A 13,818-nucleotide genomic window follows, 5' to 3' on the forward strand; every position below is an offset into this window, starting at 1 on the left:
GGATTGTGAAATTTTTGAACGTTTTCTAATAATTTGTTAGACCAAGTATTGAAAATGTTACAGTATGTTATATATTTGTGATCTACTCACAAATCTCTTTCGTTTGGTACCCCACATGGTATGTTTAAAAAAAAATAAAAAAAAGTTTGTACTGCCGAATTTATGACGTCATAGCAATTACCCCCACCACTTTCGCGCTTGTCATCTCATATATTTGTGTTCAGGGCATTACACTGAGTGCATCGATACCATGTTCACCCATATCCGAGACGACATGAACGAAACCTAACCTAAAACCTGAAAAAACGGCCTTCTATTAGCGGTTTGGTTTAACAAAAGAAAACAATGCCTATCATCGGCACTGCATTCGGCAGGTATAGTCTAATAATCTCTCAAGTGGATTCAGATATTTTAAAACCGTGCGACTATAATTGGGCAATCGACCTACTATTTTAGTATCTAAGTATGATATAAAAACGCAGATTAGGTAGGTTACCTACGTAGCGTAGGTACCTTACCAATAACTACGTAGTTTTTTGTTTCCATGTTCGTCCTCCCGTTTTCTAAGAACAGATTTAGCTATTGGAGTAATAAAATTTGTGATTCTTCTTCGCACTGTCTCATTGAGATAACTACCCTGTTCACTTGTGGTAAGTACCTATGCTAATTGAGGAATACTCGTGTGTCACGAACGTCATTATGTAACCAAACACTTCGCCCGTTACCGACTAACTGCGACTAGAGCCTTTATGGCTCAACAAACACTTAGGTTTTAAGTTTGAATATAAGCAACCTGTATACTTGTGGTATGTGGAGTCCTCGCGTGTCACGAACGTCATTATGTCACCAAACACTTTGTCGGTTACTGGCACTACACTACAGAGTTTATAGTTTCCAGTTATTAATACCTAAATGTTTTTGCACTGCCCCCTTGATCTTGTAGGTGGGTAGGGTACTTGTGGTATGCTAATGAATGCGTGCGTAGTCCTCGTGTGTCACGAATATCATTATGTCACCGAACTCTTTGCCTGTTACTGCCATTGTTGCCTAGAGTCTTTATGGCTCAATTAATAAACACTTTAGTTTCAGGTGGATTTTGTATTTAAAGATGGCTCGCTAGGCTCGACAAACACTTACGACGTTACGACGAAGCCTTAATTGTAACTCACAGCTCACAGGTGTCTGGGCGGCAAGCGGCAACCTAATCCCAACAATTTTGCCGCCGGCACCAGTCAACCCCGAACAGAAAACAGCTCATCAGCCGCAACTTTACTGGTATGTCAGGTGGGATTAGGGTTGCCAACCGTACTATATTATATAATATTGTACTATATTTTAGCTCTCTGTACTATATACCTACTTTTGGAAAAATACGCTAAAATACTATATTTCCGATTAAAGTATATTACACTCATGTTTAGTATTTTATCTAAAAGTACTATATTTTTTGAAATGTACTATATTTTTTTTAAATGTACTATATTTTTGATGCCTTATCCTGGAAAATACTATATTCCACCAAAAAAAAGTTGGCAACCCTAGGTGGGATGTACCTACCTATGGTCACAGGTATGTCAGGTAGGTATGTACCTATAGTCACAGGCTGTAACTGACTAGATAACATAAACAGTACTTACGTACTTTACACATAACTTGAGGAAGGTACTTTATAGACACAATTAACTCTAGCGTTATCTCTTCAATCTTCATGACTTTATCATTATACGACCAGTTAACTACCACTACATTTTTTCCAAGCAATTTAGCAGATCTGACCACTAAGTTAACTACCACTACATTTTTTCCAAGCAATTTAGCAGATCTGACCACTAGGTAAGTAGACTTTCCGCAACAGTTTCGTGCACTCAACAACGGTACCAAAAGCCTTAATGGCCCTAACGTTACATTACAACTACACTACCAAGCAACTCTTTAACTCATTACTTACGGTGTGCATAAACAGCGGTAGCTACAACAGCAGTAGGCATAAAACACAGTAACTCACTGTTGTTCACTTCACTTGTTTTTCGTGATGCACTTCACTCGCGGCGGTAAGTACGTCCGTGCTCGGCGGTCGCGCGGCGACTGATGGCACTGATGGCAGGCGCCAGGCGCAGGCGCTCCCCCCGCGGTACATACCTGTTGCGGGTTGCCCATTCACTACACACCTGTTTGCATGCTGCAGGTTTGCAGCAAGCTTGTATGCAATCACAACATACAACTCATTCTTAAGGGCTCTATGCATCTTGCAACAAGACTTAGGCCCACTTGCACCATTCCACCAACCCGGGGTTAACCGGTTAAACCTGGAGTTATCATGGTTACCAGTACAATTTGACACTAGGTTAATGGTTTAACCGATTAACCATGGGTTAGTGAGATGGTGCAAGTGGCCCTTAGTCGGTAATTTAAAAAATCGGACTCAATTTGTTGCAAAGTGAGTGAAGCTACTCCCCCATCCAAATCTTTATATTTTAAGTACTTAAAAAATGCAATCCAAGTTATCCAAACACGCGTTTATTATATACGTAGCCTCGGGACACAAAGCCGCCATTAAAACATCTTTGTCCAGTAAGTACTTATGCTACGCGTTTACTCACGCAATGTTTACTTCAGGCGCCTGAAACTGGGTTAAGTTTCGACACCACCACAAAAGTATTTATTACAATGTCGCTTTGAGATATTTTTTTATGATTTTGTTTGGATTGAAACATTTACCTTTATTGTGTTAAGTTATTAGAGAATGGCAGATATTGACGCGTATTGTGATCCACTATTTTTAATGCTGACTGTACCGTCTGTACCTACTATCTACCCAAAGTAGTGCAAAATATTGTAGCTTGAGGTCGCTTTAATTTGACATTGTCATAAAGCTTCATTATGTCTAGGCCAAACCCTTCTCCAGCTTTTATTTATGGACAAAATATTTCTTACTTACTTTACGCAAAAGTAATACGAGTAATTCCTTCATTTACGTCGTACTACTCGTAAGTATGTTACCTAGGCAGGTATTGCAGAAAAAGTGCACTCTCAAACTCAACGTCTCATATTTGTAACTCTACCTACACTAGCGCTACCAAGCCAACCCAACTATATTACAGCTACATTAGCGCTACCAAGCCAACCCAACTATATTACAGCTACATTAGCGCTACCAAGCCAACCCAACTATATTACAGCTACATTAGCGCTACCAAGCCAACAAAACTATATTACAGCTACATTAGCGCTACCAAGCCAACCCAACTATATTACAGCTACATTAGCGCTACCAAGCCAACCCAACTATATTACAGCTACATTAGCGCTACCAAGCCAACCCAACTATATTACAGCTATATTAGCGCTACCAAGCCAACCCAACTATATTACAGCTACATTAGCGCTACCAAGCCAACCCAACTATATTACAGCTACATTAGCGCTACCAAGCCAACCCAACTATATTACAGCTACATTAGCGCTACCAAGCCAACCCAACTATATTACAGCTACATTAGCGCTACCAAGCCAACCCAACTATATTACAGCTATATTAGCGCTACCAAGCCAACCCAACTATATTACAGCTACATTAGGGCTACCAAGCCAACCCAACTATATTACATCATATTACAGTAAAATGCTTCAGGAATGAACTGGTTGTAAAGAAAAACTCAGCAGTGAAATATCGACATTTATTGAAGAAATCTCTACAATTCACTAGCTAGGTAATACAAAAATAACTACACTAACACTCGAATAGTAAAATACAATAACAAACCGACAGATGTCAGATACTGAATTACGTTCTAATTTATAAATTTTCTTAGGCTATGTGACTACATCCTTCTTTAGGCTGCAGCTATGTGCGAGGATGCGTAGCGAGGACTAGCTGTGTTTGTTAAGAACCAATATAATATTGTATGTGTGACTCTATTGGTTCTTAACAAACACAGCCATCGCCACGCATTTTCGCACATCTCTGGTGGAAACGCAGCCTTAACTCGGGAAGAGAGTATTATTATCCGATCTTGTCAAAAATAATTACTGTTTTAATTAGGTATACTAACATGAATACACCAGACAACTACAGTTTACAAAGTGAGCCGCTGCTCTATGATATTGATACGCGTGGTTATAAAAAATGTAACATACTCTAATTAGTCTAATTTCGTACGCGGTGACCATTTTATTTTGTTACACACGCTGTTCACATAGCAACAGAGACAAATTACCGAGTATCCATTTTCAATAATACTAATTTAACAAATACAGCAAAAAGTATTCGGTCTACACCTAGCGAGAGTACTGAGATAACATTTCTTATTTATCAATGAGGTAAGTGTCCCTCCTGAATGGAAGGGCTTCCAACGCATTGCCACAAAAATTTCATTATAATTATTTTTTTCAATAATATGTATTATTAATAAAACTGCTCTGGAACGCGAATTTAATGCTCTTAAGCAAGAAGTCTCGCTACCTCTCACCTGCACTAAATGTAAAGCCATGGATCGTGTTGATCGTTTTTACGCTAAATACCTAATCCCAAATACATTGGCAGTTATTATTATTAGATAGGTACTATATGTATAATAGCACACTTACCTCACTGGCTTCGCTAATAAACATAATGACTAAACAGTTATTGTCATTCACCGTTTGCGGGTGAGCAATGACATAAAGCTAAAGTAAATGGCTAATAACTGACCATGCAGTTAACAAACCATCATAAAATACCTGGCTATTTTTGTATGCTTAGAATAAATTTAAATATAACACTTTAAACCCTTGCGTTTTGTACACATATTTAATTACACAAACGGGTCTACCGTCCTGTCCCGTCCCGTCCCGCCCCGTCCCGTCCCGACCCTTCCCGTCCCGTCCCGTCCCGCCCCGCCCCGTCCCGTCCCGTCCCGTCCCGTCACGTCCCGTCCCGTCCCGTCACGTCCCGTCCCGTCCCGTCCCGTCGTCGGGTTCCGTGACCACAGCTGGTGCAACTCAGCTGAAACGTCGGAATTAAAGGTAAAAACAATGAAATTATATCGCGGTAGACCCGTTTGTGTAATTAAATATAAATTTAAATATTTCATGCATATATAATTTGAGAAATATTGTAATTTTTTTTGAGAAACCTGTCACCCGTGAGATAGTCAGTTATAAGCGATTTACCCTACACATTTGTTCGTAGGTAACTTGGCAGTTTATTCCCACTCGCACCTTCCAATAACGAATTTTGGAGCAAAACATGGGATTCAAGTTTAATTTGAGCAGGGCTTCTGATAAAGTACATCGCCCACACTCTTAACTGTCCACCCGTGGACCTTACGCCTTTTGTAATAAGGTCCAAGATGGACAGCCAACAGTGTTGCTGTACCGTAATGAGAGGCCACAGTCACAATAATAAGTCACACTACACTTATTATTTTATTATTGTACACTATTATTTTTATAATTACCTATATTGGGAATCACCAGTAACAATGTGATATTGGACCAATTAAATGTGTTGCTCCAAAGATTTCGCTACTTGAACATGGTTGCGGTGTAGAGAGCACAGTTTTAACACAATAGTATATAACACTTACATAATAATTATAATAAAATGATACAATCAAATGCAACAGGAATGTGAGTTTGAGCGTCGATGCTTCAGTTCAGTTCAGACCAATACTCCGCGTATAGCGGCGTAAAATATTGCAAGTCAGCCGGAGTAGATGGCGCTATGACTATTAAGGCGTGGGAAAATTATGTGGTGAATTGGTTGTCATGTGCTGCCAATTAAACAATTAGATTAAATTAAAATCCTTCGGTTTTTACCCCCAGTTAGGTTTCTGGTAGAAACTCGACGCTGTGAGATTCTTTTCCCTACTATGTATTTTATTATTTACGTATAATATATAAAAAGTACCTAATTTTAAGTTTTTTTTCTTTATCCAAATTTTACTTGTATGAAATCAATATGAGTGTTTGGATCTTCGAGCAACACCGGCTTCCGACACATCGGAAGGGAGGGGCCCAAGCGATATCTCACCGTACAAATCATTCTGCCATTTTTCGCGGGGGGAAAGGTGCACACAGTCGCACTTCTCACACACTTACATACAAAATCCAATCTGTGCTGACGACACAAATACATAGAAAATGACACACGTCAAAGACAAATCATGCAAACCTCGATCTCTTTTTGTGTACGGACGAGTCACAAGTGTCACAACACGCACACTAACACATTTTCGTTGAAGTATGTTATTGTATTCTGAGAGATGAGAAGTCGGATTTGTCGCTCGACCGATCCGCAATTTGTACTGAGCGAGCAAAATCGATAAATCCAACAATTACATGAGACTAAAATATAATAATTGTGTTTGAATGTAATTAAACGTATGATATGTAAAAAAAACAAAATTACATGTGAAATGTAACACTTTCTTTTTGTAAATTTGATGTCCGCGACCTCTTTTTATAACAAAAAACCGAGAAAACAGGCATTTTTGTGCAGCAGTGTTCACGCGCGCGTCTGGACTCGGTCTAGTGAAAAATCCAAGTGCAACTAGTTTTATTACCCGCGCTAGATTAGATTGACGCGCTAATCTTGTACCTCGGCAGAGGGGAAATAGTGCGAATGCCGCCTCCCTTCCGTGTTGCTCGAAGGTTTGGATACATTGTAAGTTAAGTTGTTTAAGAGCCCATCAACGTGCACACTAGCGCCACTGCTAATTAATCGTGATTATTTAAATTTAACGACAGGTATTTAAACAAGGGGGCCGCTACCAGTGAACGCATATACATGGAAGCATTCTGTCCGCTCAATTATGACCCAACGCAAACTACCCCGCGATAGGCGGCACTTACAAACTGCTCGATTGGCAATCTCAGTACGACCGAGATGACAGTCAGTGATAAATGGCTAAATTGATTTATAAAAACAACGTTTTTTTGTAATTAAAAATATCTTCATGTGTCGTGAAGTGGTGCAGAATTTATTTTAGTTCATACCAAGGACAGTGGAATCACTTTTCACTTGTAGTAAACAGATAACTTCAGTAAAATTAGGAATAAACATGACGATTTGTTTTCAATACTACCGTGCTAAGCTAAAACGTAACAACTGCATACGACTTTCATAACAACATACGACTTTTTAAATTGCGAGGATAATAGGGATGGTGTTATGCCAAATGAAGTAGACTATTTTATTAACTTGTGTTTGATTTAGGTAATTTTTCTAAATGTAGTAATAAATTCCTTCTTACAGATTTGTATTTTCCTTTTTTATTTCATGAAATCGAGCTATAAAAAAACTACCTAGTTATTTCAAATTAATAATCAAATTTGGTATTGTCATATTACATTACTTTCCATTCAGATTCCCACAAGATGCTATTCGCAGAGAACTATGGAAAAAAGCTGTCCAATTAGAGAGCCATGAAATTGAGTGGATGCCTGGCAAGATATCTAGAATATGTTCTATTCATGAGATATAACCCGTGAGATAACATACCCGGTCTCCTATATGTAGATACATTTTTTCTATCACGCTTTCACTGAATTAATTAAAAAAATACACACATTATCTGAAAATGTTGATCATTTGAATCCACCCTCTATTGTCACATATATGTAGGTTCTCTATCAAACCATTTCCGTCGGTAGAAAAGAGCGGCAAATTTAGAAAATGTAAGCGCGCGAACGGCTGTGGTCCCATACAAAATTTTAATTTTGCAATTTTTTTCTACTGACAAACTTGCTTGACTGACTATATACTCGTACATATAAAATATTTCCATTGGAACTGAAAGTGGGGATTTATTGTGACTCCGCCTGTTCAAATATTTTTGACCCGATTCGTGTACCCATGTAAATTTTGCAGACTGTATAGCCAGTCCGATTTCTAAGATCAAGTTCGCCATACATTTACTATGGCGTATCTTAGAAAAACGGACAGACTATACCTGAACGTGACTTCGCACTGCCATACAGATTGATAATAAAATATACAAAATACTTATTATAGCGGAATAAATTTATACAACAATGATATATTTACTTATGTTGAGTTAGTTTGTCATTTCATAACAACATTTTAACTAGTTATCTTTTAATCTGCATTAAATTATTATACGTGAATTATTTGACTGGTTCTTCAATGTATGGTATAAACCTATCCCTGTCCAAGTCATATTCTAATCAAATATGAACCGCGAACTCTCAGCGGCCAGTACGTACAGCAAGAAGGTTATTAGCGGATTAATGTCGCTGATTGGTAGTTATTGACATTATATAAATCATAAATCATAAATCATTTATTTTTCGTGATAAACTTAGTGTACATACAAAAGTAAAATTAAATGCTTAATACAAACATAATTACAAATTGTTTACCACGAAATGGGCTCGCCTCAGCATAATGCTGACCCGAGAGTCGGCGCTGGTCTTCCGGCGAGTCCATTTTGGTGGGCCACGAACGCAGCATAGCTAAGTGTATATGCATTTCATCTACACTTAGCTATGTACCATTAGTGTAATAAAGATGACTATTATTTCGTTTACCAGCTTTGATTACAGGCTCTGTAAACGCGTCGTCTTATTTGAATGTAGGCGTAATTGTGTATGTGTTCTAATTTGGCCCGAGAATTTGAACGGTAATGTTCCTAAAGGCGGTTTCCATACTAAATATATGCGTTCACTGGCCGCTACGTACTGTATTGTGTATTTCAGTACCTTTTTGAATACATCAAATTAGTTTTTATGTTGCGGGATTCGTCAATCTATGCGTCCAAAGTTAAAACGGCCTTTTTTTTATGAGGCCCTAGTTCGACGAATCCAGCAACATAAAAACTAGTTTGATGTATTCAAAAAGGTACTGAAATATACAATACAGTACATAGCGGTCCCTTTTTTTAAATACTTGTCGTTAAATTTAAATAATCACGATTATTTAGCAGTGGCGCTAGTGTGCACGTTGATAGGCTCTTAATTAGGTAAAAATTGACTAAAGAAAAAAAAACACTTCGCATTTTATACGAGAAGGAAAAATATCTAACGACTAGTTATGAACTGTTAGGCCGACGACGTAAATACAGTTGTTACACAAAACACTTGCGTTACGCAAACGTATCCGTTACTATTTCCAGACTGAGGCATCCATTGATTAAGTGACAGATCTAGAACCCTCAACCCTCATTTCTCTCGGGTTCATTTTAGGGCCCGCACTGAGAGAAAAATCACCACCAGGAATTAATAAACAGTTCTGTACTGGGGGAAAAAATGAAGTTTTAGTAGTAATCATGGAAGTTTCACTATTTCTGTAAAATTTATTTATTTCTACAAACAGCTCAGTAATACTAAATCTAATTTCAGCAAACAGACTTTAGTAAATGGAGCATTAAACAAAGTTCAGTATTTGTTACAATCCATTTTTATTACTACTAAAATTCTCCGATTTTTACTAGTAAAGTTTGTGATTTTTGGAAAAAAGCATCTGTGATTTCAAGTTATGATTTTAGTAAATGTCTCACTTACATAGTTTTGTAATATCTAAAAAACGAGTTCGCGGGAATAACATTACCCCATTTAAAATAACAATTCAGTTGTTACTATAGCGACATTACAAAGTTTACTGGTATTTAGTAGATAGACTTGTTGTGTTTATGTTCATTGTTGTACCAATCACTAAACGAGTTTTGTAATACCAACACAGCTACTTGCTACGTTCATTTGGTTAGAGTTAGTATTGTGTCGGATGTCGGGCGGGCGTGTCTCGTGTCTTCTTTGTTTAAAACATACTTAAGTTAAATAATAAATTTAGGATATATTGTGGGCCATGGACATATTAACCCGCGACCTACTGTGTAGTTGGGGTCTACAGGAATATATTGTTCTGCAACTTCGAGCTAGCTGTTGTTATTCTAGTGATAATGACATCAAAGGTAAATCTAAACTGTTTGCAATTCCAACCTCCCTAGCACAGGTGCGCCGCGAGAGCATGTTGCGCGCGTAATAACTACTAGTCTCTTTCTGACTGTATGAATAAGAAAGGAATGGGTAGAATATCTCGACAGGCTTTTATAGTGCCTCTTTAGTACAGAGATATACTACCAAATGCTTTTTTATTCATACAGACAGAAATAGAGACGGGTAGCTACCACGCGCGCGACATGCTCTCGCGGCGCCCGTTTGCTAGGGGCGGAGGAATTGCAAACAGTTTAGTTTTTGCCTGTGACGTCATTATCTCTAGAATAACAACAGCTAGCTTGGAATCGCAGTACAGTTTAGTAAAACCTATGACGTCATCGTCTCCGATATTGCTAAAGCACGCTTAGAATTACAAAACGGTTAGTTTTCACCCATGACGTCATCACCTCCGATATTGCTAAAGCACCTCTCGGAATAACAAAACCAAATTTCTGAAATTACTCTAGCATACTTCAAATTACAAATATAGAAGTTGTATTTCCTACTAAATGGAAATTGCAAAAGTCAATTTGTTCCTATTAGTTGACTCTCCTTGTCCCCGGATTAAGTTTTATTTTTGTAATTCTAAGTGTGTTTTTGTTAGTTTTTTCTCTCAGTGCGGGCGGGGGCTCAGCCCCGCGCTCCTATAAAGACAGTTTTGTCACGAAACTACATAATAATAATTAAGAAAGACAGCTGTCTGAAGGAAATACACCTTCAACGTACTCGTCCTTACTTAAGACAGGACATACGAGGAGGGGGAGGGTCCGAGAGGCCCTCCGAAGGCGCCGGCGGGGGCGAAGTCCCCCACTCCTACGAAGACAGCCGCGTCACTCGAACACCGCTTCGTTTCTAATATTATACAACTGCGTTACGTTCAGGTTAGTCGTCGGCGTCCGAGCTGGAGTCGGGGCGGTCGTAGGGCTCCCAGTCGGGCTGGGCGGGCGGCGCGGGCGCGGAGGGCCCGGGCGGCGGCGAGGCGCGCTCCTCGGAGGAGGAGCCGCCCGACTCCGACGAGCAGCACACGGCGCCGAGACCCGGCTGGATACAACATTATTACTATTATATACACAGAATCAACCACATTCTGCGTAAGCATTAAATATCTACTTATATTTAACTTTGTAATAACCGAGTCATTTTTAGGGTTCCGTACCTCAAAAAGAAAAAAACCCTTATAGGATCACTCGTGCGTCTGTCTGTCCGTCTGTCACAGCCTATTTTCTCCGAAACTACTGGACCGATTAAGTTGAAATTTGTACACACATGTAACAAGTTTGTGACCCAAAGACGGATGTAACGTAAACAAATGAATTTCAAACATGGGGGCCACTATTGGGGGGTAAATGCGAAAACCAAAAAATAAAAATTTTCAAACTATATCGTGTTGCATGTCAAATGAAGGAGCTCATTCTGACAATTTCAAATGTATATATTTTTTATTTTTAGAATAAACCGTTTAAAAGTTATTCAAGAAAATAGCCAAAAAATGATCACTCTCCCCCTTTATCTCCGAAACTACTAGGTCTAAAATTTTGAAAAAAAAATACACAAAACAGTTCTTTACCTATAGATGACAGGAACACCTATAAGAAATGTGCAGTCAAGTGTGAGTCGGCTAGAATTACTAAGTTTTTGATCAGACCCCTATGGGTTTTATAAAGATAATTCACTCACGTTTCACTTAAAAAAATACATTGTTTGTGTAATGTACGGAACCCTTGGAACGCGACTCCGACTCGCACTTGGCCGGTTTTTTTACTTCAGATGACGTTAATTTACAAGAACAAATGCATGAATTTTAAAAAAATGGGTAAACGTTCTGTCATTTTCAAAAATATTCTTATGAATTATTTAAAAAATGCATCCTCTCGAGAAGAGCAGCAACAATATGCGAGAGTCCGAACGAAGAACGAAGTCGTTTCGCGCTCGTTCGACCGATTCATATAAAATGTGCCTATAACATTTGGAAAATTTTATCAATCCGTCCGGGATCCCATCATCAGATATCAGAATAGTTACCACGGGCAGCCCCGCCGGGCGGTGGCTCTCCGGCAGCAGATGGTAGGAGCAGGAGGAGGGCGGCAGCGGCAGCAGCACGAGCGGCAGCGGCAGCGGGAGCGGCAGGTCGAGCGCGCCGCACGACGACGACAGGTTGCCCACCAGCTCCACGCGCAGCCCGCACACGCGCGCCACCGCACCCCCTCCACCCCCTCCCCCTCCCCCTCCCGCCGCCCCGCTGCGGCCCAGGCGCGGCATCGTGCCCACTGTAATATCAGATCGGCATTAGGCAATACACTTCCCATATTCAGTATGGAAACTTGACAACTAGGCAAATAAACTTCACAACTAAACCATTTTTTGGAAACTATTTTATGATTACGATTAATCGGCAGGTCAAAAACACTACGGTGGGTTTCAAGCCTTTGCAAAGGCCGAGTGCGGCGGAACACCGAAGGCCAGAAGCGTCGAATAGATGCTGCGCGCTTCGTTCACTGCGAGAGGTTAATGCTTAAACAGCAAACGGTAATTGGTACAGTCATCAGTAAAAGTATCTTACACAACTAGGGTCGCAAAAATATATGATGCGCTCTTATTGCGCTCCAAATAAGAACGTGTCACATATTTTTGCGGCCCTAGTCGTGCAAGATACTATTGCTGATGACTGTACGTGGTTACCTTGATGTTGGTGTCTCTGCGCGCGCTGGTGTCGCTGGTTGTTGAACTCCAGCGTCTGCGCGCGCCCGCCCGCGCCGCGCCCGCCGCGCCCCACGCGCCACCACCAGTACCCCCCCCGCCCCTCCCTCCCCTGTCCCGCCTGCACCCCCTCCCCCACCCGGGCAGTAATGCGTACCTTGGTGTTGGTGTCTCTGCGCGCGCTGGTGTCGCTGGTTGTTGAACTCCAGCGTCTGCGCGCGCCCGCCCGCGCCGCGCCCGCCGCGCCCCACGCGCCACCACCAGTACCCCCCCCGCCCCTCCCTCCCCTGTCCCGCCTGCACCCCCTCCCCCACCCGGGCAGTAATGCGTACCTTGGTGTTGGTGTCTCTGCGCGCGCTGGTGTCGCTGGTTGTTGAACTCCAGCGTCTGCGCGCGCCCGCCCGCGCCGCGCCCGCCGCGCCCCACGCGCCACCACCAGTACCCCCCCCGCCCCTCCCTCCCCTGTCCCGCCTGCACCCCCTCCCCCACCCGGGCAGTAATGCGTACCTTGGTGTTGGTGTCTCTGCGCGCGCTGGTGTCGCTGGTTGTTGAACTCCAGCGTCTGCGCGCGCCCGCCCGCGCCGCGCCCGCCGCGCCCCACGCGCCACCACCAGTACCCCCCCCGCCCCTCCCTCCCCTGTCCCGCCTGCACCCCCTCCCCCACCCGGGCAGTAATGCGTACCTTGGTGTTGGTGTCTCTGCGCGCGCTGGTGTCGCTGGTTGTTGAACTCCAGCGTCTGCGCGCGCCCGCCCGCGCCGCGCCCGCCGCGCCCCACGCGCCACCACCAGTACCCCCCCGCCCCTCCCGCCCCTGTCCCGCCTGCACCCCCTCCCCCACCCGGGCAGTTCACGCTCTCGTATATGTTCTCGCCGTACACGTTCTGGCGAGGAAAAAGGATGTAGATGTAACTTCAGTTTTTCCACCAATCACTTTTATATTATTAACTATCATTACGAGCCCGTCGTGACCCACTGCCGGGCAAAGGCCTCCCTCCTCTTCTTCTTCTTAAACCGGCATTTTCCAACACACTAGACAAATACATTCAATTGAACACTAATCCAGTCGTTTCCCACTAACCTGTTCGGCCTCGGCCCTGTGTAGCCGCTGCACGTACAGCGGCCGCCACCGCGCCGCCCCCGCGCCCGCCGGCCCCGCACCTCCCCCCGCGGCCCCGCTCACCGACA

The 13,818-nt window shown here is 42.1% G+C and overlaps 1 protein-coding gene across 1 annotated transcript in view; it reads right to left on the reverse strand.

Moving 5' to 3' along the window:
• The window catches only part of LOC134797452 (calpain-A-like), a 65,193-nt gene extending 63,113 nt beyond the window's left edge, over nt 1-2,080 (reverse strand). The window contains exon 1 of the mRNA XM_063769693.1: nt 1,949-2,080. The gene's annotated coding sequence lies outside the window, so the exon portion shown is untranslated. The remainder of the gene's footprint in view (nt 1-1,948) is intronic.
• Between the last annotated feature and the right edge of the window lie 11,738 nt (nt 2,081-13,818).

The sequence above is a fragment of the Cydia splendana genome, chromosome 15, assembly GCF_910591565.1.
Source record: "Cydia splendana chromosome 15, ilCydSple1.2, whole genome shotgun sequence".
NCBI classification, from domain to species: Eukaryota; Metazoa; Arthropoda; class Insecta; order Lepidoptera; family Tortricidae; genus Cydia; species Cydia splendana.